Here is a 24,758-nt window from a genome sequence, read left to right as displayed (position 1 = left end):
ACTGTAGCCTGCCAGGCTCCTCTGTCCATGGAATTCTCCAGTCAAAAATACTGAAGCAAGTAGCCATTCCCTTCTCCAGGGGATCTTCCCGACCCAAGGATGGAACCCTGGTCTCCTACATTGCAGGCGGATTCTGATCTGCTATCCAGGTGCATTGTGAAATGATAAGAGTTAACTCCCATCACCTAACATGGTTCACTTCTGAGTGCTGAGAAGGCTTCAGATTTACTCTAGTAGATAGTAGACACTAGCACAATAAATATAAAACTCAATTTTTAAAATTAGAATAGTTATAAATTCAAAGTATTCTCCTCATTGTCAGTTCTATTGTTTGATTCCATGAAAGGACATTTGATGAGATTCATCACTTTTTTTTCAGATTTATTGATGTATAATTGACAATTGAAATTTTAAATATGATGATGGCCTGCTATGCATATACATTGTGAAATGGTCCCCACATACAATCAAGCTAATTAACACATCCATCAACTCTCCCATTACTTGTTTGTTTGTTTTTGTTTTATTGGGAACCCTTAGGATCTATAAGCAAATTCAATTATACATCAGTTCAGATCAGTTCAGTTCAGTCGCTCAGTCGTGTCTGACTCTTTGCGACCCCATGAATCGCAGCATGCCAGGCCTCCCTGTCCATCACCAACTTGCGGAGTTCACTCACACTCATGTCCATCGAGTCAGTGATGCCATCCAGCCATCTCATCCTCTGTCGTCCCCTTCTCCTCTTGCCCCCAATCCCTCCCAGCATCAGAGTCTTTTCCAATGAGTCAACTCTGCATGAGGTGGCCAAAGTATTGGAGTTTCAGCTTTAGCATCTTTCCTTCCAAAGAAATCCCAGGGCTGATCTCCTTCAGAATGGACTGGTTGGATCTCCTTGCAGTCCAAGGGACTCTCAAGGGACTCTCAACACCACAGTTCAAAAGCATCAATTCTTTGGCGCTCAGCTTTCTTCACAGTCCAACTCTCACAACCATACATGACCACTGGGAAAACCATAGCCTTGACTAGACGGACCTTTGTTGGCAAAGTAATGTCTCTGCTTTTGAATATGCTATCTAGGTTGGTCATAACTTTCCTTCCAAGGAGTAAGTGTCTATTAATTTCATGGCTGCAGTCACCATCTGCAGTGATTTTAGAGCCCCCCAAAATAAAGTCTGACACTGTTTCCACTGTTTCCCCATCTATTTCCCATGAAGTAGTGGGACTGGATGCCATGATCTTCGTTTTCTGAATGTTGAGCTTTAAGCCAACTTTTTCACTCTCCTCTTTCACTTTCAGCAAGAGGCTTTTGAGTTCCTCTTCACTTTCTGCCATAAGGGTGGTGTCATCTGCATATCTGAGGTGATTGATATTTCTCCTGGCAATCTTGATTCCAGCTTGTGCTTCTTCCAGCCCAGCATTTCTCATGATGTACTCTGCATATAAGTTAAACAAGCAGGGTGACCATATACAGCCTTGACATACTCCTTTTCCTATTTGGAACCAATCTGTTGTTCCATGTCCAGTTCTAACTGTTGCTTCCTGACCTGCATATAGGTTTCTCAAGAGGCAGGTCAGGTGATCTGGTATTCCCATCTCTTTCAGAATTTTCCACAGTTTATTGTGATCCACACAGTCAAAGGCTTTGGCATAGTCCATAAAGCAGATGTTTTCCTGGAACTCTCTTGCTTTTTTGATGATCCAGTGAATTTTGGCAGTTTGATCTCTGGTTCCTCTGCCATTTCTAAAACCAGCTTGAACATCTGGAAGTTCACGGTTCATGTGCTGCTGAAGCCTGGCTTGGAGAATTTTGAGCATTACTTTACTAGTGTGTGAGATGAGTGTGATTGTGCGGTAGTTTGAGCATTCTTTGGTATTGCCTTTCTTTGGGATTGGAATGAAAACTGACCTTTTCCAGTCCTGTGGCCACTGCTGAGTTTTCCAAATTTGCTGACATATTGAGTGAAGCACTTTCACAGCATCTCTTTCAGGATTTGAAATAGGTCAACTGGAATTCTATCACCTCCACTAGCTTTGTTCGTAGTGATGCTTTCTAAGGCCCACTTGACTTCACATTCCAGGATGTCTGGCTCTAGGTCAGTGATCACACCATTGTGATTATCTGGGTCATGAAGCTCTTTTTTTGTGCAGTTCTTCTGTGTATTCTTGCCACATCTTCTTAATATCTTGTGCTTCTGTTAGGTCCATACCATTTCTGTCCTTTACTGAGCCTATCTTTGCATGAAATGTTCCCTTGGTATCTCTTATTTTCTTGAAGAAATCTCTAGTGTTTCCCATTCTGTCGTTTTCCTCTATTTCTTTGCATTGATTGCTGAGGAAGGCTTTCTTACCTCTCCTTGCTATTCTTTGGAACTCTGCTTTCAGATGCTTATATCTTTCCTTTTCTCCTTTGCTTTTTGCTTCTCTTCTTTCCACAGCTATTTGTAAGGCCGTCTCAGACAGCCATTTTGCTTTTTGTACATTTCTTTTCAATGGGGATGGTCTTGATCCCTGTCTCCTATACAATGTCACAAACCTCCGTCCATAGTTCATCAGGCACTCTGTCTATCAGATCTAGTCCCTTAAACCTTTTTCTCATTAAGCTTTAGATCCCTTTAAAAAGTCTCATAAAATTGCACAGTGTGGGAAATTCACTGAACAGAAGAGGAAAAAACACAGAAGAACTATAGACAGGTGAAAAGCCACACCTGGAAAATTTGGAAAATATACTATGGTTAGCTTTTTCTGAGGGCTCCATCTTCTACAATCACTTCCAGGAACATCAGCATTTCAATTTCAGTTACACAGGGAGAAAAAGATGAAAAAGCTAAACAAGCGGTATGTTGCATTGTTTGGATTGTATCTTTATTTACTTTTTGGGGAAAAGACTGGGTTTAGGGATTTTTATTTCCTACTCTAGTATCATAACTGGTCAGGCTAAGTGATGTCTAATAAAGCAGGCACCTCGAGATGTGGTTCGATCATCAACCCGAATGCAAGAACTCTGGAGCAACCACAGACACAGTTGTTAATATTCCTCGTGAAATGGGTAATCTGGATGATGAGCAAACCTAAGAGATAAAGGGAAAGTTTTAGTCAAGTACCTGTTTCTGGGCTGGATAGAGAGGTTTCTTTTAAACTGGCTTAATCAAGAGATCATGAACTAACTCCTTATTGCCAAATTCAGACTTAAATTGAAGAAAGTAGGGAAAAAGCACTAGACCATTCAGGTGTGACTTAAATCAAATCCCTTACGATTATACAGTGGAAGTGAAAAATAGGTTCAAGGGGTTGGATCTGATAGACAGAGTGCCTGAAGAACTATGGATGCAGATTCGTGACATTGTACAGGAGACAGGAATCAAGACCATCCCCAAGAAAAAGAAATGTGAAAAAGCAACATGGCTGTCTGAGGAGGCCTTACAAGTAGCTGTGAAAAGAAGAGAAGGAAAAAGCAAAGGAGAAAAGGAAAGATATAAGCATCTGAATGCAGAGTTCCAAAGAATAGCAAGGAGAGATAAGAAAGCCCTCCTCAATGATCAGTGCAAAGAATAGAGGAAAACAATAGAATGGGAAACACTAGAGATCTCTTCAAGAAAATTAGAGATACCAAGGGAACATTTCATGCAAAGATGGGCACAATAAAGGATAGAAATGGTGTGGACCTAACAGAAGCAGAAGATATTAAGAAGAGGTGGCAAGAATACACAGAAGAACTATTCAAAAAAGGTCTTCACTACCCAGATAATCATGATAGTGTGATCACTCTTCTAGAGCCAGACATCCTGGAATGCAAAGTCAAGTGGGCCTTACAAAGCATCACTATGAACAAAGCTAGTAGAGGTGATGGCATTCCAGTTGAGCTGTTTCAAATCCTAAAAGATGATGCTGTGAAAGTGCTGCACTCAATATGCCAGCAAATCTGGAAAACTCAGCAGTGGCCACAGAACTGGAAAAGGTCAGTTTTCATTCTTATCCCAAAGAAAGGCAATGACAAAGAATGCTCAAACTACTGCACAATTGCACCTCATCTCACACACTGGCAAAGTGGTATTCAAAATTCTCCAAGCTAGGCTTCAGCAGTACATGAACTATGAAATTCCAGATATTCAAGCTGGATTTAAAAAGGCAGAGGAACCAGAGATCAAACTGCCCAAATTAACTGGATCATCAAAAAAGCGAGAGTTCCAGAAAAACATCTATTTCTGCTTTATGGACTATGCCAAAGCCTTTGACTGTGTGGATCACAATAAACTGTGGAAAATTCTGAAAGAGATGGGAATACAAGACCACCTGAACTGCCTCTTGAAAAATCTGTATGCAGGTCAGGAAGCAACAGTTAGAACTGGACATGGAACAACAGACTGGTTCCAAATAGGAAAAGGAGTACATTAAGGCTGTATATTATCACCCTGCTAATTTAACTTATATGCAGAGTACATCATGAGAAATCTGGGCTGGAAGAAGCACAAGCTGGAATCAAGATTGCCAGGAGAAATATCAATAACCTCAGATATGCAGGTGACACCACCCTTATGGCAGAAAGTGAAAAGGAACTAAAAAGCCTCTTGATGAAAGTGCAAGAAGAGAGTGAAAGGGTTGGCTTAAAGCTCAACATTCAGAAAACTAAGATCATGGCATCTGGTCTCATCACTTTGTGGCAAATAGATGGGGAAACAGTGGAAACAGTGTCAGACTTTATTTTGGGGGGCTCCAAGATGACTGCCTGTGGTGATGGCAGCCATGACATTAGAAGATGCTTACTCATTGGAAGGAAAGTCATGACCAACCTAGACAGCATATTAAAAAGCAGAGACATTACTTTGCCAACAGAGGTCTGTCTAGTCAAAGCTATGGTTTTTCCAATAGGCATATATGGATGTGAGATTTGGACTATAAAGCTGAGCACTGAATTATTGATTCTTTTGAACTGTGGTGTTGGAGAAGACTCTTTAGAGTCCCTTAGACTTCAAGGAGATTCAACCAGTCCATCTTAAAGGAGATCAGTCCTGGGTGTTCATTGGAAGGACTGATGTTGAAGCTAAAACTCCAATCCTTTGGCCACCTGATGCAAAGAACAGACATTTGAAAAGACCCTGATTATGGGAAAGATTGAAGGTGGGAGAAGAAGGAGCCAACAGAGGATGAGATGGCTGGATGGCATCACTGACTCAATGGACATGAGTTTGAATAAACTCTGGGAGTTGGTGATGGACAGGGAGACCTGGCATGCTGCAGTCCATGGGATCACAAAGAGTCGGACATGACTGAGCAAATGAACTGAACTGACCTGAAGCAAGAGAATTGATGTAATTTTCCTTTTGGACAAGTACAAGCCCATCCAGTTTTATAACCACTATGTGCAATTGCATTGCAGTGTAATAACACATTGTAGAAAAAACTATGCTTACATGCACTTGGGCACATGCACAAAAATAAACCAATATATTAAATTTTTGTAGGTTTGTTATTCTACAGTGTAAGGAGATAGTTTGTGTCGATATTATAAACTCCCAAGAGGGCAGAAATGAGTTCTTCCTCTTAAAACAGTGCCATTCTGGCTTAATATCTGAAGTTAACAAATATTTCAAGGTGATGGTGAGGAAAGTGACAAGAATAATACTGTTGCTCAGTCTCTTCCAAGCACTAAGAAATAATTTACCTATGACTTCACTAGGTGAAAAATTATGTATTAGATCTAGAAATGGATAGGATGATTATAACATAAGCCACTTCAACAAGGGTTTCCATTTTGGCAAAGAAGGTGAACTCTCTTTGTATATATAAAGTCATCATTTTTGAGATAGGTGGTGCTAAATCACTGGATAATTATTATTGATTAGAATGACTGGTATTAATTGCTAAAAATTACTGCCTGCTTCTTCACTGTCTGTTACTGTACCCTATTATTTTATTATTCATTCAACCAATATTCACTAATTACTAAGGGAAAGAATAGTTTCTTAAAATTCCTTCCCTAGGAACCTACTGTTCTATGATAAGCAGAAAGTACCCAAAATAGGTTAGAAAACCATGTGCTATGTTAATGAGGGAGATGTGCCAAGAGAGAGACAGAGCAGGACCCAGAGGGAGGAAGTGTTGTGTGGGCTGGGCCGCCTTTTTAGATGAAATGACAGAGAAGGTGTCCTGGAGGTGCCATCTGAGTTAAGACTGACATTGGTGAGAGAGGGAACACCTGGGTATCTGGAGGAAGAGCATTCTGGGTAGAGAGAACAGCTTGGGCAGAGGCCCTAAGATGGGCCTGACACGTGGGGCAGCACGGAGGCCATTGGGCTGCACTGAGTCGGAGGGGCCGGGCAGCAGGACCAACGTGGAGGCAGAGACATGGAGGGGTGGTCCCACTGTCTCTGTAGGCACTCTGAGGACTTTGGCCTTTGCTCCAAGTGAGAAGGCAGGCCACCAGATGCCAAGAAAAGGGGTTCCTGATCAGACCTTTGTTTTTTTCCTAGAAAATAGTAGTATCTTTATTTTATTCAATTTAATTTTTATATTCTATTGAGTATAGTTGATTAACAGTGCTGTGTTAGTTTCAGGTGTACAGCAAAGTGCTTCAGTTATAGTTATATATATATATATATATATATATATATATATATATATTCTCCCAGGGGAGGAGGAGACTGATGACGCAGGCAGAGAGCAGGATGTAGCCAGGTTTTAGACCAAGGAGTAAGACAAAGAAGAGTGAGGAGACCTGAAAGTACGTGCAAAGGATGTCAACGTGTTGATCGATTCTGGAATTCAGGAAGAAAACGGACTGAGGGGCGTGGAGCAAAAAGGGTATGAGGGCTTGAAGGAAAGAGGTTTTCCATCCACTTCCCTAAAAGAAGAGGCAACAGAGGACCCTGCCCTTTGTGGACTAGAATAAATGGAATTCCCTTCTTACCCTGTTCCCACAGCATCTACAGTGTAACCAGCTACTTACTCGCCATAGTCAAAATAGCGTATGTTTCTATTTAGGCCATCCAGATGCTCCATATCCTCTGGGGTCAACTGGAATTCAAAAACCTATCAGAAATATGAGACGACCAATTCAATTTCCCAGAGGCAAGTACTGCCACCCCTACACGCCCCCCAGCATGCAGATACAGACACACACATTTATGTAGGAACTTGTGTAGTTTTTATGAACCTGGGGTTCATCCCCGGCAAAAGTCACAGAAATTTGTCCATTCAAAGAGTTGAAGTTGGTGATTCAGGTCACCCTCAGAGACTTTGGGTTACTGTGGTGATAGCCAAGGAATCTTAGAGATTTCTGAGCCCAGATCTCATCTCAACAAACTCCTTCATTTTTTTCAGCTGAAGAAATCAAGAGATGATTTATTCAGGGCCATACTGTGGAGTGAAAACCAGGTTTGAGACTTAAATTTGACTTAAACCCTCTGTAGACTATTCTTCCCAAACACTATGCTTCCTGCCTTGTAGGTTTGGAGGACAGGAGAGTTAAATACAACACATATACCCATAGAGAACATCGGGAGATAAGCTTTACCCAAATACACATTGGGAACCTCCCAAACAACCCATCCCAGAGGGCAGACAATGTGCCTTTGTCAGCCTCTTGCTGCCCACAATCCTACAGGAACTGGAAGTTCTCCTTGATCCTCTTCTCACTGAAGCTCTTGGCCAGAGCCACCACACCCCGCTGCAGCTAGTAGCACAGGGCTACCTGGGCTGGAGTTCGTCGGTGCTTTTCAGCAATGGCATTGAGTACCGGATCCTGCAGGATAACCAGATTTTCCTTTTTCACCCTGAGAAGGAGACAGAGATGCTCTGTTTCTAAGGTTGCACATCCATTCTACCTAGGTTAGTTTAATCAGGCTCAGTTCAGTTCAGTCGCTCAGTCGTGTCCGATTCTTTGTGACCCCATGAATCCCAGCACGCCAGGCCTCCCTGTCCATCACCAACTCCCGGAGTTCACTCAGACTCACGTCCATCGAGTCAGTGATGTCATCCAGCCATCTCATCCTCTGTTGTCCCCTTCTCCTCCTGCCCCCAATCCCTCCCAGCATCAGAGTCTTTTCCAATGAGTCAACTCTTCGCATGAGGTGGCCAAAGTACTGGAGTTTCAGCTTTAGCATCATTCCTTTCAAAGAACACCCAGGATTGATCTCCTTCAGAATGGACTGGTTGCATCTCCTTGCAGTCCAAGGGACTCTCAGGAGTCTTATCCAACACCACAGTTTAAAAGCATTAATTCTTCGGTGCTCAGCCTTCTTCACAGTCCAACTCTCACATCCATACATGACTACTGGAAAAACCATAGCTTTGACTAGACAGACCTTTGTTGGCAAAGTAAAGTCTCTGCTTTTGAATATGCTATCTAGGTTGCTCATAACTTTCCTTCCAAGGAGTAAGCATCTTTTAATTTCATGACTGCAGTCACCATCTACAGTGATTTTGGAGCCCCAAAAAATAAAGTCTGACACTGTTTCCACTGTTTCCCCATCTATTTCCCATGAAGTGATGGGACCGGATGCCATGATCTTCGCTTTCTGAATGTTGAGCTTTAAGCCAACTTTTTCACTCTCCTCTTTCACTTTCAGCAAGAGGCTTTTTAGTTCCTCTTCGCTTTCTGCCATAAGGGTGGTGTCATCTGCATATCTGAGGTGATTGATATTTCTCCTGGCAATCTTGATTCCAGCTTGTGTTTCTTCCAGTCCAGCATTTCTCATGATGTACTCTGCATATAAGTTAAATAAGCAGGGTGACAATATACAGCCTTGACATACTCCTTTTCCTATTTGGAACCAGTCTGTTGTTCCATGTCCAGTTCTAACTGTTGCTTCCTGACCTGCATATAGGTTTCTCAAGAAGCAGTTCAGGTGGTCTGGTATTCCCATCTCTTTCAGAATTTTCCACAGTTTATTGTGATCCACACAGTCAAAGGCTTTGGCATAGTCAATAAAGCAGAAATAGATATTTTTCTGGAACTCTCTTGCTTTTTCCATGGTCCATCAGATGTTGGCAATTTGATCTCTGGTTCCTCTGCCTTTTCGAAAACCAGCTTGAACATCAGGAAGTTCACGGTTCACATATTGCTGAAGCCTGGCTTGGAGAATTTTGAGGATTACTTTACTAGCGTGTGAGATGAGTGCAATTGTGCAGTAGTTTGAGCATTCTTTGGCATTGCCTTTCTTTGGGATTGGAATGAAAACTGACCTTTTCCAGTCCTGTGGCCACTGCTGAGTTTTCCATACTTGCTGGCATATTGAGTGAAGCACTTTCACAGCATCTCTTTCAGGATTTGAAAGAGCTCAACTGGAATTCTATCACCTCCACTAGCTTTGTTCGTAGTGATGCTTTCTAAGGCCCACTTGACTTCACATTCCAGGATGTCTGGCTCTAGGTCAGTGATCACACCATCATGATTATCTGGGTCGTGAAGATCTTTTTTGTACAGTTCTGTGTATTCTTGCCATCTCTTCTTTATATCTTCTGCTTCTGTTAGGTCCATACCATTTCTGTCCTTTACTGAGCCTATCTTTGCATGAAATGTTCCCTTGGTATCTGTAATTTTCTTGAAGAGATCTCTAGTCTTTCCCATTCTGTTGTTTCCTCTATTTCTTTGCATTGACTGCTGAGGAAGACTTTCTTATATCTTCTTGCTGTTCTTTGGAACTCTGCTTTCAGATGCTTATATCTTTCCTTTTCTCCTTTGCTTTTCACTTCTCTTCTTTTCACAGCTATTTGTAAGGCCTCCCCAGACAGCCATTTTGCTTTTTTGCATTTCTTTTCCATGGGGATGGTCTTGATCCCTGTCTCCTGTACAATGTCACGAACCTCATTCCATAGTTCATCAGGCACTATATCTATCAGATCTAGGCCCTTAAATCTATTTCTCACTTCCACTGTATAATCATAAGGGATTTGATTTAGGTCATACCTGAATGGTCTAGTGGTTTTCCCTACTTTCTTCAATTTAAGTCTGAATTTGGCAATAAGGAGTTCATGATCTGAGCCACAGTCAGCTCCTGGTCTTGTTTTTCTTGACTGTAAAGAGCTTCTCCGTCTTTGGCTGCAAAGAATATAATCAATCTGATTTCGGTGTTGACCATCTGGTGAAGTCCATGTGTAGAATCTTCTCTTGTGTTGTTGGAAGAGGGTGTTTGTTATGACCAGTGCATTTTCTTGGCAAAACTCTATTAGTCTTTGCCCTGCTTCATTCCGTATTCCAAGGCCAAATTTGCCTGTTACTCCAGGTGTTTCTTGACTTCCTACTTTTGCATTCCAATCCCCTACAATGAAAAGGACATCTTTTTGGGGTGTTAGTTCTAAAAGGTCTTGTAGGTCTTCATAGAACTGTTCAACTTCAGCTTCTTCAGCATTACTGGTTGGGGCATAGACTTGGATTACTGTGATATTGAATGGTTTGCCTTGGAAACGAACAGAGATCATTCTGTCATTTTTGAGATTGCATCCAAGTACTGCATTTCGGACTCTTTTGTTGACCATGATGGCTACTCCATTTCTTCTGAGGGATTCCTATCCACAGTAGTAGATTTAATGATCATCTGAGTTAAATTCACCCATTCCAGTCCATTTGAGTTCACTGATTCCTAGAATGTTGACTTTCACTCTTGCCATCTCTTGTTTGACCACTTCCAATTTGCCTTGATTCATGGACCTGACATTCCAGGTTCCTATGCAATATTGCTCTTTACAGCATCAGACCTTGCTTCTATCACCAGTCACATCCACAACTGTGTATTTTTTTTGCTTTGGCTCCATCCCTTCATTCTTTCTGGAGTTATTTCTCCACTGATCTCCAGTAGCATATTGGGCACCTATTGACCTGGGGAGTTCCTCTTTCAGTATCCTATCATTTTGCCTTTTCATACTGTTCATGGGGTTCTCAAGGCAAGAATATTGAAGTGGTTTGCCATTCCCTTCTCCAGTGGACCACATTCTGTCAGATTTCTCCTCCATGACCTGCTCGTCTTGGGTTGCCCCACGGTTATGGCTTAGTTTCACTGAGTTAGACAAGGCTGTGGTCCTAGTGTGATTAGATTGACTAGTTTTCTGTGAGTATGGTTTCAGTGTGTTTGCCTTCTGATGCCCTCTTGCAACACCTACTGTCTTACTTGGGTTTCTCTTATCTTGAGTGTGGGGTATCTCTTCACAGCTGCTCCAGCAAAGTACGGCTGCTGCTCCTTACCTTGGATGAGGGGTATCTTCTCACCACCGCCCTTCCTGACCTTCAACTTGGGATAGCTCCTCTAGGCCCTCCTGCGCCCGCACAGCCATGGCTCCTTGGACGTGGGGTTGGTCCTCCCGGCCACCGCCCCTGGTGTTGGGCGTGGGGTTGCCTCTCGCGGCCGCTGCCCCTGATCTCGGACACGGGGTAACGCCTCTCGTCGCAGCCCCTGACCTCGGACGAGGGGTAGCTCCTCTCGGCCGTTCCTGTGCCCTCTCAGTCTGGCACTTTCGACCACTGCCCCTGACCTCGGACGTGGGGTAACTCCTTTTGGCCGCTGTCCTTTGGGCACGGGGTCCTCCCAGCTTCTGCCCCTGACCTTGGACATGGGGTAGCTCCTCTAGGCCGTGTTTAGTGTGTTGGTCGCAGCTGCCAGGCTAGGGGTGGTTAATTTGCTGGAATCTTCCTCATGACACTCTGGCTGTCTCAATAGCTCTTTTGCTTCTTTTGGTAAAGTCAAAGAAGAAAGACAAGAGAAAGCAAGGTAAGAAGGGAAAATCAGATCTGTTTGTTTTTTTATCATCTTTTAAACATTTTTGAGAAACTTAACAAAATATGGAATAAGTCAAGAAGGCAAAATTGTTGTTCCAAGTAAGACCCAATGACCACCATTGAAACAGATAGTCAAGAATTTTATAAGAATCTGCTATTTCAAAAGATGCACTTGACTAACTGTCTCTGTTTTGCACTCAAGTGCTAAAAGGTACACATCTATATTCCTCTTCAAGAGACTCATATGGCTCAACTGCTAAGTGTCAGAATCATGACTTGGAAACCTTATCAGTCTTTAAAGCCGAAACTTTTAAATTGGATGAACATTTTAATTATTAATAATAATTTGTGCTTCCTAGGTGGCATTAGTGGTAAAGAATCCACCTGCCAATGCAGGAGACATAAGAGATGCAGATTTGATCTCTGGGTCAGCAAGATCCCCTGGAGGAGGAAATAGCAACCCACTCCAGTATTTTTGCCTGGAGAATCCCACGGACAGATGAACCTGCTGGGCTATAGTCCATAGAGTTGCGAAGAATCAAACACGACTGAAGTGACTTAGCACTTATGCAATAATTACTTTTTATTCAATAATACTTTATTGAGTCCTCAAAATGTACGCTAGGGAAAGGGTTTGCAAAGATGGGTCGTTCCTGCTAACTATCCTTAATTTCCCCCAGACAGTTGAGAGATGGCTCCAGAAGACACAGCATCTAGGATCAGAATACCTTTATAGAGATCATTACCATTTCTTCCTTAAGTCAGACCCCAAGGGAGCGTAGGCAATGAGGAGAATGTCCTTGGACTTGCAGAACTCTAGCAGTTTGCTCTGGTTGAGGTAAGGGTGACATTCCACCCGTAAATTGCCAAGCAGAAGTACTGGAATGTGGGGTCAGCAGGATCACCATCCCCAAATATACAAGGAACACACAGAGCTATATTCATGGTGTCAGAATTATTTAGAAATACCAGCAACAAGGGCCAGCACATGACCGTCATCTACAGCTGTGACCATGGTGCACAAGACCCAACAGTTTTCCTGCTTAAAAATGTCTTGTGCTTTATCTATTCATCCCTCATTCCCTCCCCAAGAAAGAACTCTTCACAGCCAATTTTCTTTCCTTTCTCAAATCAGTGATCTCCAAAGTGAAGGTAAATCTCCCAAAGGACAAAAATAAACATTTTTAGACTTCCGTTTTTATTTTTATCTACAAGGAAGAAAACACTAAGCCTTACTAATATCTAATATATGGATTGCCTTTAGACGTGAGATGTCTAAAAGGAGATGAGATCATGTAGAAATATAGGCCCTCTGCCAGGAAGAAGTGCTGCCAGTTATTAATATATTTACACTCATGGTTTCCTTCCCTATTCTCCAAGATAAGGAAATGTATGTGTTGTTCATTAATGTGAGCTTATCTTAACAAACAGACTTTTTAACTTTTACTTTTTTATGGGAGTAAAAGCTACATTACATACTTTTACCATTTCACCCATTTTTAAGTATACAGTTCAAAGGCATCAAGCACGTTCATGTCATTTGGGAGTGATTTCATACCATGTACCCACTACTATATTTAAAATGGATGACCAAAAAGGAATTCGTCTGTGGCATAGGGAACTCTGTTCAACACTATGTAACAACTTAATTGGGGAAAACACCAGCAAGGACTGATGCTGAAGCTGAAGCTCCAATACTTTGGCCACTTGATGCGAAGAACTGACTCATTGGAAAAGACCTTGATGCTGGGAAAGATTGAGAGCAGGAGGAAAAGGGGGTGACAGAGGATGAGATGGTTGGATGGTATCATGGACTCAATGAGCATGAGTTTCAGGAAACTCCAGGAAATAGCGAAGGACAAGGAAGTCAGATGTGCTGCAGTCCCTGGGGTCACAAAGAGTCAGATATGATGGAGCCACTGAACAACAACAACAATTGGTAAAAGAATCTGAAATGGACTAGATACATATGTGTGTGTAACTGAATCACTTTGCTATACACCTGAAACAAACACAGCATTGTTCATTGACTGTTCTTCAAGATAAAATAAAAACTTCAAAAAAGAATCCCAGTGGTTATCTCATGCCAAAGAACTCAAAAGAGCCATTAAAAGATGAATTACCCATTCTCTCTGATGCATGAGTGTTCCAATATTTCTGACCTTTTATGCGAAAGGTCAATCATTTGCTAGCTCTGAATTACTAGGGCCGACTACCATAACACTTAGTAGATTATACTTCAACCTGACTTCTGGATGTTTCTTGCAAAATGACATGGGAACAAAGACAAATAAAAGAAATAAAAATAAATGGACACAATCTTTAGCAATATCTTCTGTAACTTAAAATACATTCTGTTCTCTTGGAGCAGCTGATGTCCTAAGGTCAGTGGAAAAGAGGGAAGTGCCATTTGGTGACTTTGTTGAAATGAATAAAGAATAAGCTGGTGAGGAGGGAGAAGAGATTGGGGGCAGACTGATGAGGGGATTACCTGGTTGCAGACAGTCTTGTACTTGAGCCCCGGCTTGTTCAGGATCTTCTCCAGCTGCTTGTGGTTAAAGTTGGACACCCCAATGGACTTGGTCAGCCCTGCATCCTTACACTTCTCCAAGGCCTGGGGTGGGAGGGGTGGTGAGGGGTAACTGGCTAGAGAAACATACTAAATGGTAGCATGAGTGTCTCTGGGTGAGGGAGAATACAAGATGCAGATTGCAATAAATAAGACAAGAGTTGGCCAATAGGAGGAGGATGAGAAATAGGAGAATGAGAACTATTTTTAAAAATAGTTTTTTAATTGGCTAAGAAGATAGAAAAAGAAAAGGATGAAAGCAGCCCAGGCGGGTTAAGAGAACCAGTATGATCTTTAGCTGATCACCTAGAAAAATCTGGTAAAACACTAGCAGAACAAGTGCTAGGAGAAAGGAACTTGAGCTAGGCGTAGCCTGGGAAACAGGAAGCTGCCGTGCTCGCCTCCCAGACCACTGGCTTCCTATTTTCTCTTTGACCTCCTATCCTATGATTGACATCAAACTCATTGGGCTCCAGCCCTGCCTGTTCCTTGATGTTTTTTAAATATGGTGAGCTTTCTCCTGGCCTTCCCAGGTGGTGTTAGTAGTAAAGTAGTAAACCTGCCAATGCAAGACATGCAAGAGAACTAGGTTCGATCCCTGGGTTAGGAAGATCCCCTGGAGGAGGGCATGGTAACCCACTCCAGGATTCTTGCCTGGAGAATCCCATGGACAGAGGAGCCTGATGGGCTACAGTCCATAGGGTCATGGAGTCAGATATGACTGAAGCAACTTAGCATGCACACACAGACTTTCTCCTACCTTAAAATCTTTGCCTTGATTTTCCTTATGCCTACATCAGTCTTCCTCCAGATGCTCGCTTAATAAATTTCATCTCCTGAAAGTCTTTGGTCAAATTCCACCTTCTCAAAGAGGACTGCAATGTCCCTTCTGTTTTTCTTTTTCTAAACAAATTATTCAATTTATTTATTTGGCTGTGCCAGTTCTTAGTTGTAGCATGTGGGATCTTTGGCAATGGCATGCGAACTCTTGGCTTCCCTGGTGGCTCAGATCATAAAGAATATACCTGCAATGCAGAAGACCCAGGTTCGATTCCTGGGTCAGGAAGATTCACCTGGAGAAAGGAATGGCAACCTACTCTAGTATTCTTGGGGCTTCCCTACTGGCTAAGATGGTAACAAATCTGCCCGAAATGTGGGAGACCCAGGTTTGATCCCTGGATTGGATAAATCCCCTGGAGAAGGGAATGGCTATCCATTCTAGTGTTCTTGCCTGGAGAATTCCATGGACAGAGGAGCCTGGAGGGCTGTAGTCCATGGAGTTGCAAGGAGTCAGACATGACTGAGAAACTAATACTTCCTGTGAACTCTTAATTGGAGCATGTGGGATCTAGTTCCCTGACCAGATTGAACCTAGGGCCCCTGCATTGGGACCACTGTGCCATGTCCATTCTGTTTTTAATTGTCTATCTGTGCCCCCAAACCATCCTGGCATTCTCAGTTCCCTGAATCAGCTTCACTTTACTATATCACTGCATCCATCCCCTGCCCAGTAGAACCTACCTCACTATGGGGCCAGAGATCTTAGTTTTGTTCACAGGTATAGCCTGAGTACATGGAAGTACCCAGGGCTAAGTACATCACAGGCACTCAGTAACTACTCACTGAATCTACACCGATGAAATGTGAAACTGAGGTGCAGGGACATTCATGACCTCGTCCATGTGTACACAAGAGGCAGAATTGGACCCTGTCCGCCTCTCCCCAGTTCCTTGTGAGTCTTCTCTCTCTCAGTGTGCAAAGACATGGCCTCTTTGGAGCTGCACTCACCTCCCACGTGGTACAGAGATCCACTGTGTCAAAAGTGATGTTTCTATGGATGTCCTCTGGGATTGGGTCCTCTCCAGGCTGGAACACAGGAAAGAAGAGGAGGTTATATCAGGCTGTGTCTGGCTTCACCCAAGCTGTTTGGAGCCTTTAGACCTTGAGACCAATGAAACAATCTAGGCTTGTTCTTGAAAGGAAGAGGGAAATGTAGTACATTGAAAAAGTACACTTCTAGAAATGTTTTTAACTCCTGAAGATTTAATAAATATTGCTTGTGTAAGGACAACTTGAGATACCCAAGACCCCATCATAGTGAGAGCCCAGAGTGGTGCCATGGCCAAATGGGCTCCTTGGTCCTGATCCTTGTGGGATAAGACTCTTCCGCCCCTGCTCTCTACCTAGAGGTGGTCGTATGAGAAAGGGACTTGTGAGCATCTCAGGCCTGAGTCTCATCCTCATTACATGTTCTGTGCCTTCCCTGGTTTCCACATCAAGATTTTCCCCAGACACCAGTGGGCACGAGGTTGAAATTCAAGAGCACAGGGCCTAGAAAATTTAGACATTTGTCCACAAGATCAAGGCAAAGACACTGAAACCAGTAAACCCATCCAATACTTTGGGCACCAGATGCAAAAAGCCAATTCATTGGAAAAGACCCTGATGCTGGGAAAGATTGAGGGCAAGAGGAGAAGGGGACGACGGAGGATGAGATAGTTGGATGACATCACTGACTCAGTGGACATGAGCTTGAGCAAACTCCAGGAGATAGTGAAGGACAGGGAAGCCTGGCATGCTGCTGTCCATGGGGTCGCAAAGAGTTGGACATGACTCAGCAAATGAACAACAACTAATCCTTCAGTTTGAGACTGCAATAATGAGCTGGAATGGGGACAGGTGCAGAAAAAAGAAAAAACAAAGAGAATGTCAAAATATTATGTATGATTCGGCCCACTTTCATAAACTATGTCCTCTTTTTATTTCACTCCTAATGAGATTAATAACCAAAGTAAAATAACTCTTACTAACCTTCAGAGCTGTTGGGAAATGAATAAGATAAAGATCCACGTAGCTCAGTTGAAGTTTTCTCAGCGAGCTTTCCAGGCAGGTTTGGACCAATTCTGGATGGAAAAAAGTGTTCCACAGCTGCAGTGGCAGAAAGAGAAGTGGGGTGGGATCATTTAAGAATATTCAGGAGAAATGAATATAATGGTGAATAAACAGCAACAACCAGAAACCCACTTGTGATTGTTGGGGAGTGATAAGTCATCCTGTGAATCTTGGGATTCTTTATCATCATAGTTTATTTTCACACTGAAGTAAGACACCAGTGTAGGAAGTTAAAATATGGTCTTACACAGGTGTTCTCAAAACTGGAAACATAAAATAATTATTTGGTTTGTTTGTGCAAATTATAGCCCTGAGTTCTGTCTCAAACATCATAAAATCATAATGTTTGGAGACTGGGATGGGAAATTGCATTAAAAAAAATTTTTTTTAAGTTCATTTATTCTTGAGATATCGACATAGAATTGTATGCTTGGGGCTTCCCTGGTGGCTCAGAGGGTAAAGCGTCTGCCTGCAGCGCAGGAGGCCGGGTATCAATCCCTGAGTCAGGAAGATACCCTGAAGAAGGAAATGGCAACCCACTCCAATACCCTTGCCTGGAAAATCCCATGGATGGAGAAACCTGGAAGGCTACAGTCCATGGGGTCACAAAACGTCAGACACGACTGAGCAACCTCACTTTCACTTTCACTGTATGCTTAGGTGTACAGCATAATAATATGGCAGAAACCAACATAATATTGTAAAGCACACCAAATCTTTATCTGTGGCAAGTGAACTCTTAGTTGTGGCATGTGGGATCTAGTTCCCCCACCAGGGATCAAACCCAGAACCCCCTGCATTGGTAGTGCAGAGTCTTAGCAACTGGACCACCAGGGAAGTCCAAGGAAACTGCATTTTAAACAAGGACATCAAATGATTGTGATCTCGGCTGTATTCAATGATTAGATTTGCCAGAGAAAGTTAGGTCTCTTAGGAATTTGGGGGTAGAGGGTGTTATAGTCACTTCATTTTAAGTGTAATAATCGAAGGAAAATCTATCAAAATTACTAAGGATAAAGAAACAAAAGGATCCCATGAAAAGAGGATGGAAGATGAGAGTTAAGAGGGTTAGTGATGTAGGGATACCTCTGGAGCTGGAAGGAAAGAATATCCATTCATAGACCAGGATGGGTTCACTACCACTAACACCATCTCCCTCCTCTTGGGCTGCATTACCTGCAATTCAAATGCTTTTTTTTCTAGTAGTCAGTTCAAGGAACATGATGGGAAAAATTCCTCTCAGGTTCCCTTTCCAATCCGATTCAAATATTAAGTTCTTTTGTTTTAGATATGGCATCAATGGATATAAATTATATGAGTTAAAATGGTTGAGAGTTTAAAAAAATACATTAGAAATGCTTTTATAAACATGAATGCTACCCTCATATGAGTTCCATGGTATTATTTTTCCTATTTTATAGGAAAGAGAAACAAATGTTTATTGACAATGCTATATCCGTTCCATAGTACAGGAGTTGTACGACTGAGCGACTGATCTGATCTGATCTCATCTGATATCCATTCAGTTCAGTCACTCAGTTGTGTCCGACTCTTTGCGACCCCATGAATCACAGCATGCCAGGCCTCCCTGTCCGTCACCAACTCCTGGAGTTCACTCAGACTCACGTCCATCGAGTCAGTGATGCCATCCAGCTATCTCATCCTCTGTTGTCCCCTTCTGCTCCTGCCCCCAATCCCTCCCAGCAACAGAGTCTTTTCCAATGAGTCAACTCATCGCATGAGGTGGCCAAAGTACTAGGCCGAGATAAAAAGACTAAGATTTAAAGAGGTCCAAAGACTTTTTTTTTTTGGTTAAGAAATTTCATAAAGTCAAATATATGGGATATTAAAAAGCTAAAATTTGATTGTAGTTTCCATAACCCAACTTTTCTGATAAATTGTTCTCTTTCACACTACAGCTAAAAAAGATGTACATCAAAATATGAGTATAATAGAGTTGGAAAAGATAAATCCACTTTGAGTTTTAAACCTTATGACAATAATAGCAGCTAGTATTATAAGCATTTAAAATGCATTAAATATTTTTAAAGCTTTACATGTGTTTTTGACGTATTAATAATACTCAAAAAATCCTGTAAGGTAAATATTATTTTATTTATTTTACAGCTTGGGAAACTAAGGGACAGAATTTAAGTAGTTTGTCCAAGGTAAGTAAGTGACAGAACTTGGATTCAAATACAGGAAATCTGACCACAGAATTCACATTGCTATCCATTTGTTCCAAATCAGCCTTCTCATAGTTCAAGGTCTGAGAGTGAACAGGAATTAAACCAGTGAGAAGAGGAATTTGCCAGGAAAATGATTCCTCAAAGAGTGAGCTTCCCACAGATACACAAGTAGCTGCACACAGCACCTTTGTAGTGTAGAATAAATCACCCCTCTTCACGGTACCATCTGCAAGCTTCATCTGGATGGCCCTCCCAATTTCTTCTTCATTTTGGTAAATATATGCTGAGTTAATATGGCAGTAGCCAACATCAATTGCTCTCATGACAGCTTTTTCTACCTCACTCTTAACAACCTAGGAAAGCATAACAAGATAAAGATCTACTTAAATCAGGAACAGAGGACCAATTCCACAAGCAGAACTGTTCAATAGAAGCCATCACTCTAAAGAGTTAAGAGCTAGTGGGGACAAAGCATAATGTTGACTTTTATTTCATGGTAAATATTTAACAACTGAGTCTGAAGAAGAGGAGTCCTGATTTATAGCTTTAGCCAATTTCTATGGTGGAAGTACTCCCACCATGGCTCATTTCACGCAACCAATGTTGGGAAAAGATAATTATGATAGAAACTTTGAGTTCATGAACTGGTCTCAGAACATCAGATCATTAACCCTCTATTTCTGGACTTCCACTATCTACATGATGTATAGATTTACATAATATATAGAGTTACCTTTCTAAATTAATTCTCTTTGTAAGAGATCATTAACTGGTTTCAACCCAGATATCCAGTGCAAAAAATTATCAGTGCAATGAGGACATAACTTCAGATGGAATAAATTAGTGATTTACCTAAGTAAACTTGGAGAAACACTTCAAACAACATTTGAGGAAGAACTAAAAATGTAAAAAAGAAAACACAAAAAAACAAAAAGCACTTTTTTTTCACCTTAAAAATTTCTTATTATTAATTTCTTTTTTGGCTACTAAGTTCATCCTTAGCTAACATTTTCTTCTTCAAAACTGTTATTCTTCTTAGCTGTCTACTCGTTTGCTGGTCCACCAGGCTGGTCTTCTGAAATTATCTATAATTTTCACCTCTCCATTACCCCTGTTACTTCACTCAGTAGTAAAATGTCTCTTGGGTATGTATATATATATATATATATATATATATATATATATATATATAACTTGCAACTCCTGATGAGTTAACTAGTCCCATGAAGATGAACTGATTGTTCACAGATGAAAAAGCCAAGTCAAAATAAAGCAATAGTTCCTGCCAGTGTCCTTGCATCAGACTTCAACATCATACACCAAATGACTCTCCTGCTGGGGCATCAAACGTGAAGTTCAGTCTTCCAAACAGAGAGAGAATTTTCAAGTGCCACATGCTTCTTCCCACAGCTCAGTATTCATAGCCTGACCTCTAAGGGACTATCTCCACCTCAGACCACAAAAATTCCCTCTGAGATGAAAGATTAATCTCTTTCTATAGGTCCTTTTATCCCCAAGATTTCTCTGGATGCTCTATGATTAGAGGTACATGGGAGAGGACAACTTGGATGTTAGAAATTTCAGAGAAAATGCATCACAAGCAAATTTGCATCAAGGTCTCTGATACATGATAAATAGGCTTCCCTTGTAGTTCAGTCCATAAAGAATCCACCTGCAATGCAAGAGACCTGGGTTCTATTCCTGGATTGGAAAGATCCTGTGAAGAAGGAAATGACAACCCACTCCAGTATTCCTGCCTGGGAAACCCATGAACAGAGGAGCCTGGCACGTAACAAGTCCATGGGTTTGCAAGAGTTAGACACGATTAAGTGACTAAACCACCAATCAGGACAGCTGGATTTCATTGATTCTGAAAGTGTTAGGCACTCAGTCATATCTGACTCTTTGCAACATGAACTATAGCCCACCAGGCTCCTCTGTCCATGGAATTCTCTAGTCAAGAATACTGGAGTGGGTTGCCATTTCCTTCTCCAGGGGATCTTCCCTATCCTGGGATCGAACCGGTGTCTCCTACATTGCAGGCAGACTCTTTATTTTCTGGGACACCAGGGAAGCCATTGACTCTAATCTGTTGTGAAATGGCACCCCTGAAAATTCGAAAAGCACTGACTTAATGCACCAAATAACCTACCCTGGAGAGAAGCATAATATAAATTAAGAAAGGGTGGCCCCTCTGGATTTCCCAAATTCACTCAGTGACTGGTTCTGATCAGGACCTGAGTCTGCTACTCCTCCATCTCTAACACCATTCTGATTACCTGAGGAGCAGAGGTGCCCAGTCCCTACCAAGGCATGAAGCATCCATCATTCATCTTTAAAGAAAAAAGTTTCACTTGATTCATCTTCTCTCACTTTTCTGGCTAGACAAACTGTGATTTTCCTCTTTATTAAGAGAAATCTGCAAAGGGAAGAAAATAGTACAAGTTTTTTTAAACACAGAAGTAGGATAGCAGTCCATCCTAAAGGAAATCAATCCTGAATATTCATTGGAAGGACTAATGCTGAAGCTGAAGCCACTTGATGCGAAGAACTGACTCATTGGAAAAGACCTTGAGGCTGGAAAAGACTGACAGTAAGAGGAGAAGGGGGTGACTGAGGATGAGATGGTTGGATCTCAATGGACATGAGTTTGAGCAACCCCAGGAGATAACGAAAGACAGGGAAGCCTGGCATGCTGCAGTCCATGGCGTTGCAAAGAGTTGGACACAACTTAGCAACTGAACAACAAGGATTGCTGAATATGGCAAATCTATATTCAATTTTTTGAGGAGCATTCATACTATTTTTCATAGTAGCTGCATTATTTGCATTCCTATTAACAGTGTACAAGGCTTCTGATTTCTCCACCTTCTCTCCAACACTTATTGTGTCTATCAGTCTTTTTAAATAATAGCCATTCTGATAAGTATGACAGTATCTTATAGTTTTGATTTGGATTTCCCTGATGAATAATGATGCTGACCATGTTTTTAATACCTATTTGCCATTTGTTTGTCTTCTTTGGATAAATGGCTTCATCAAAAATGTAATTTTGATTAGCCAGGTCGAAATTGTCTGGTCAGCACCACTGAGGTCAGCCCACTCCATTTCCTGCAGGAATAAGAAACAATTTACATGCTAAAACCCTTGTTGGCTGATCTTTCAAAGTATTGTTTTACTTTAAAATCTGGTAAGATAGTAATAAAGTTAATTTTTTAAAAACCACTAATTTTTGTGTTGCAAAATACTAACATCATCTCATTAAAATTAGATAATACAAGGATGTTAGTTCAAACTTGACTAAAGTAAAAACATCTTAGAGGATGCAAATATATCCACAAACACAAGAGATTCTAGCAAAAAAAGAAGTTTACTGGAATATACTAGAGACTTTTGTCATTGATCAGATAGGAGATAAATACTCATATATATATATATATATATATATATATATATATATATATATATACAGTTGACCCTCCAACAATGCAGGGATTAGGGGTGCTAACCCAAGCACAGTTGAAAACCCACATTTAACTTTAAAGTCTCCTCTTCAGTTCTGCCTCTGTAGCTCCAACCAACCTGGGCTTACCAGTGTGGTACATATTTACTGGGGGAAAAAAAAAAGCCACTTGGCCCCACGTGTTTCAAAACTGTGTTGTTCAAGTTCAGTTCAGTTCAGTCACTCAGTCGTGTCCAACTCTTTCTGAACCCATGGACTACAGCATGCCAGGCTTCCCTGTGCATCACCAACTCCTGGAGTTTACTCAAACTCATGTCCATTGAGTCGGTGATGCCATTCAAACATCTCATCCTCTGTCGTCCCCTTCTTCTCCCACCTTCAATCTTTCCCAGCATCAGGGTCTTTTCAAATGAGTCAGTTCTTTGCATCAGGTGGCCAAAGTATTGGAGTTTCAGCTTTAGCATCATTCCTTACAATGAATATTCAAGACTGATTTCCTTTAGGATGGACTGGTTGGACCTCCTTGCAGTCCAAGGGACTCTCAGGAGTCTTCAACACCACAGTTCAAAGGCATCAGTTCTTCAGTGCTCAGCTTTTTTTATAGTCCAACTCTCACATCCATACATGACTACTGGAAAAACCATAACCTTGACTAGACAGACCTTTGTTGGCAAAGTAATGTCTCTGCCTTTTAATATGCTGTCTAGGTTGGTCATAACTTTTCTTCTAAGGAGCAAGTGTCTTTTAATTTCATGGCTGCAGTCACCATCTGCAGTGACTTTGGAGGCCCCCTCCCATATAAAGTCTGTCACTGTTTCCCCATCTATTTGCCATGAAGTGGTGGGACTAGATGCCATGATCTTAGTTTTCTGGATGTTGAGCTTTAAGCCAACTTTTTCACTCTCCTCTTTCACTTTCATCAAGAGGCTCTTTAGTTTTTCTTCTCTTTCTGCCATAAGGGGAGTATCATCTTCGTATCTGAGATTGTTGATATGTCCCCCAGAAATCTTGATCCCAGCTTGTGCTTCATCCAGCCCAGTGTTTCTCATGATGTACTCTATGTATAAGTTAAATAAGCAGGGTGACAATGTACAGCCTTGACATACTCCTTTCCCGATTTGGAACCAGTCTGTTGTTCCATGTCCAGTTCTAACTTTGCTTCTTGACCTGCTTACAGGTTTCTCAAGAGGCAGGTCAGGTAGTCTAGTATTCCCATCTCTTTAAGAATTTTCCATAGTTCGTTGTGATCCACACAGTCAAAGGCTTTGGCATAGTCAATAAAGCAGAAATAGATGTTTTTCTGGAACTCTCTTGCTTTTTCAATGATCCAATGGATGTTGGCAATTTGATCTCTGATTCTTCTGCCTTTTCTAAATCCAACTTGAACATCTGGACATTTATGGTTCATGTACTGCTGAAGCCTGGCTTGGAGAATTTTGAGCATTACTTTGCTAGCATGTGAGATGAGTGCAATTATACGATAGTGTGAACATTCTTTGGCATTGCCTTTCTTTGAGATTGGAATGAAAACTGACCTTTTCCAGTCCTGTGGCCACTTTGCTGTTTTCCAAACAACAAAATTTGAGTTTTCCAAATTTGCTGGCATATTGAGTGCAGCACTTTCACAGCATCATCTTTTAGGATTTGAAATAGCTCAACTGGAATTCCATCACCTCCACTAGCTTTGTTCTTAATGATTCTTCCTAAGGCCCACTTGACTTCACATTACAGAATGTCTGGCTCTAGGTGAGTGATCACACCATAATGGGTATCTGGGTCATGAAGATCTTTTTTGTATAGTTCTGCGTATTCTTGCCACCTCCTCTTCTTAATATCTCCTTTTTCTCTTAGGTCTATACCATTTCTGTCCTTTATTGAGCTCCTCTTTGCATGAAATGTTCCCCTGGTATCTCTAATTTTCTTGAAGAGATCAGTAGA

At 41.6% G+C, this 24,758-nt stretch overlaps 1 pseudogene; it reads right to left on the bottom strand.

The window, feature by feature from the left end:
• Nucleotides 1–509: 509 nt before the first annotated feature.
• LOC102271175 (prostaglandin F synthase 1-like) lies at nucleotides 510–21,720 on the bottom strand (annotated as a pseudogene).
• Nucleotides 21,721–24,758: the final 3,038 nt, after the last annotated feature.

The sequence above is a fragment of the Bos mutus genome, chromosome 13 (genome assembly GCF_027580195.1).
Source record: "Bos mutus isolate GX-2022 chromosome 13, NWIPB_WYAK_1.1, whole genome shotgun sequence".
Classification (NCBI taxonomy): Eukaryota; Metazoa; Chordata; class Mammalia; order Artiodactyla; family Bovidae; genus Bos; species Bos mutus.
This window is presented reverse-complemented; position numbering and strand designations above follow the sequence as displayed.